Below are 4,192 nucleotides of genomic sequence, written 5' to 3'. Positions count from 1 at the left end.
AGTCAATTGCTTTCTTATATACAAGCAATGAACAAGTGGAATTTGAAATGAAAAACTTATTACCATTTACATTAGCACCCCTCCACACACAAAAGGGAATACTTAGGTATAAATCTAAAAAGATATGTACAGAATCTATATGAGGAAAACTACAAGGCTCTGATGAAATATATCAAGGAACTAAATTAGTGGAGCGATAGATATTCCATATTCCCAGACAGGAAGACTCAATATTGTCAAAACATTAGTTCTTCCCAACTTGACCTATAGTTTCACCTCATCCCAATCAAAATCCCAGCAAGTTATTTTATGGATGTTGATAAAAGGATTCTAAAGTTTATACAGAGGGGTGCCTGGGTAGCGCAGTCGTTAAGCGTCTGCCTTCAGCTCAGGGCGTGATCCCGGCGTTCCGGGATCGAGCCCCACATCAGGCTTCTCCACTGGAAGCCTGCTTCTTCCTCTCCCACTCCCCCTGCTTGTGTTCTCTCTTGCTGGCTGTCTGTCTCTGCCAAATAAAAAAATAAAAATCTTAAAAAAAATAAAGTTTATACAGAGAAGCAAAAGACCCAGAATAGCCAACTCAATATTGAAAGAGAACAAATTTGGAGGACTCACACTATCTGACTTCAGGACTCACTATAAAGGTACAATAATCAAGACAGTGTGGTATTAGTGAAAGAACAGACTAGTAGATTAATAGAACAGAATAGAGAGCCCACAAATAGACCACATAAATATAGATAGTCAACTGACCTTTGATAAGGGAGCAAAAGTCAATACAGATCTTTGACAAATGGAGCAAAAATAGTCTTTTCACAAATAGTACTGGAACAACTGAACATCCACATATGTGCGTACCCATGTGTGCACCCACAATCTAGACAGAGATCTTAACACCCTTCACAAAAATTAACTCAGAGTAGAGCACAGAAGTAAGTGTAAAACACAAAACTACAAAAGTCCTAAAACATAGGAGAAAATCCAGATGACTTTGGGAATGGTGATGACTTTTCAAAAACAACATCAAAAACACAATCCATGAAAGAAACAATTGATAAGTTGGATATAATTAAAACTAAAAATCTGCTCAGTGAGAGACAATGTTATAAGAAAGAGAAGATAAGCCACAGGCCGGAAGTATTTCCAAGACACATCTGATAAAGGACTCTTAAAACTAGAAAATAAGAAAACAACCTGATTTAAAGATAAAACAAAAGACCTAAACAGATACCTCACCAAAGAAGATATACAGATGAAAAGTAAGCATATGAAAAAATGTCCACCATCATAGGTTATCAGGGAACTGCAAATTAACATAATAATGAGATACCACTACACACCTATTAGAGTAGCCAAAATCCAAAATACTGACATCATCAAATGCTGGAGAGGACGTGGGGCAACAGAAACTCTCACTGCTGTCAGGAATGCAAAATTGTACTTCTTTGGAAGACATTTTAGTGGTTTCTTACAAAACTAAACATACCCTTACCATATGATTCATTCAAGAAGTAATCATGCTCCTCGGTATTTACCCAAAGGAGCTGAAAACTTACACCCACACAAAAACCTGTACATGGATAAATATACTGGCTTTACCCATAATTGGAAAAACTTGGAAGCAACCAAGAATCCTTCAGTAGGTAACTGGACAAATAAAGCGTGGCATATCCAGATAATGGATTATTATTTAGCATCAAAAAGAAATGAGCTATCAAGCCATGAAAAGACATGGAGGAAATTTAAATATATATTACTAAGTGAGAGAAGACAACCTAAAAAAGCTACATACTGTATGATTTCAACTACAGGTGACCCCTGAACAACACAGGGGTTGGGGATGACCCCCTCACACATTAAAAATCCACACATAACGTTTGACTCCTCAAAAGGTTAACTACTAATGGCCTGTTGACAAGAAGCCTTACAGATAATGTAAACAATTGATTAATACATATTTATATACATAATATATACTGTATTATTACAGTAAAGTGAGTTAGAGAAAAAAAATGTTACTTAAAAAAATCATAAGGAGGGACGCCCGGCTGGCTCAGTCAGAAGAGCGTGCCATGCTTGACCTCAGGGTCATGAGTTCAAGCCCCATGTGGGGTATAGAGATTACCTAAATAAATCTTTAGGGAAAAAAAGAGAAAATCATAAGGAAGAGAAAATATATTTACAGTACTGTAAAAAACCCCTGTATAAGTGGACCCATACAGTTCAAACCTGTGTTATTTAAGAGTCAATTATATATGACATCCTGGAAAAGGAAAAACTATGGAGACAGTAAAAAGATTAGTTGTTGCTAGAGATTAAGTGGGAGGGAGGGATGAAGAGAGCACAGACTTTCAGAGCAGTGAACTATTCTGTATATACAACAATAGTGGATACATGTTATTATACTACATCTGTTAAAACCCATAGAATGTACACCACCAAGAGCAAACAAGACTGTAAACTATGTACTTTGGGTGATGATGATGTTTCAATGTATGCTCACCGATTGTAACAAATGGCACCACTCTGGTGAGAATATGTTGACAGTAGCTGAGGTTGTGGGTGTGTGGGGAATACTGCACGTGAGGGGGACGGTTATATGGGAACTCTGTATCTTCATCCTAAAACTTTAAGAAGAAAACACTGCAGAAAATCTTTGTGACCTTGCGTTTGCCATAATTCTTAGTTCAGGAGTGCGAACCACACTGGCCACTCGAGCCACCGCACAACCCTGCTCTCCACATTCCACCTGGGGCGGGAGGCTCAGCCCGGCCCCGCCCTGGAACTTCTCGGGCCCTGCCCCGGCCCTCCTAGCCCCTCCCACCCCGCCCCGCTCCACCTTCTCGCGTCCCGCGGCACCAGGCGGGGCGCGCGCCCGCCAGCTTCTCCACCCGGAAGAGCCACCTGCACGGTGAAGTTGAGGCGGTGCGCGGCTCGGCGTCCGTCGGGTGCGCGGGCCCGGCCGAGGAGCCGGCGCAGCGCCTATTTCGCCCAGGCGCGAGGCGGATCCGTCGGAGACTGCGCGCCCCCGCGGCCGGCGGCGCCTCGAGCGGCCGGCGCACGCGCCCCGCCCCGCCCCCAGCGGCCTCCTCGAACCCCCGCCGCCAGGCCCGAGCTCTCCGCGTCCCTTAGCCTCGGGAGCAGCGTGTCCCCGGTGACTTGTGACACCGCGTATCCGCCAGTAAGTGACAGCCGCAGCATCGTTTCACCGTTACTATTATTTTTTTTCTCTCGCAGTTCGTCCTAAGTCTCGCCCACAGCTGGTTAGTTCCCAAACTATTCAACTCCAGGATTGGTCGGGCGACCGAACTGCCCGGTTGCCGAGCCCGGGTAGTGTCAGAGTCCTGCTGAGGTATTGTAGGGCAGGGGCTGCGTCCAGAGACGGAAGTGTGGAAAGCAGCCCTCTGAGTACAGCCCGACTCCACGTTTGCCGAGCGCCCGCGGGAAGCCGAGCGCGCGGGCGGGGAGGAGGCGCCTGGAAGACGCGGGTAGCCGGCGAGAGGGGCGGGTCTTAGGACGCCGCGCCGCGGGGACCGGCCAGGGGGCGTGGTTCCCGGTGGGTGCGGCGCGGCAGCTGGGCGGGGATTCCCAGTGGTCCAGATGGAAGTCGCGGCTTAGCCCTCCTGGCTCTTGTCGGCGCTTCGCGTGATCCAGAGAATGAAGCAGCACATCTTTGTAGTTTGACCTCAGACACTCAATAAGTAAAAAGAAAGGGAACTTGAAAGTTGTAGAACGATAAGGGTGGGCATGTTTATAGGGTTAGCAAACTGCTTAGAAACAGTCGAACAGTTTTGCACAGATTTTGAAAGGGAATGCTATGTTTTTTTTAAAAAGATGAATTCTTTTCAAAAGATGAACCGTGAATTCTGCAGCTACCCCCTTTCTGCCCTATGTGGAACTGTCTTATAAATTGCTAAACTTGTGGCTCCAAATTTAATATGCATTTATAGAATCTTATAGATTCATTTGTAGGAACTCTTGGGAGTCCAGTTTGTTTGTCTTAAGCAAAGGCCACATTCTGGAAATACTATATGATTAGTTATTTCCAAGCGCTATTTCTGGTTTACACTTGGCTGAATTTATATTACCAAATCAAAACAAATTACTTATCAATGTAGCGGCCATAATTTGCTCTCACTCATTCTCCTGGATATACACATACCCATCTGTCAACTTCACACTCGTATCGTGT

Source organism: Ursus maritimus, unplaced genomic scaffold (genome assembly GCF_017311325.1).
Source record: "Ursus maritimus isolate PB19 unplaced genomic scaffold, ASM1731132v1 scaffold_13, whole genome shotgun sequence".
NCBI lineage: Eukaryota > Metazoa > Chordata > Mammalia > Carnivora > Ursidae > Ursus > Ursus maritimus.
This window is presented reverse-complemented; position numbering follows the sequence as displayed.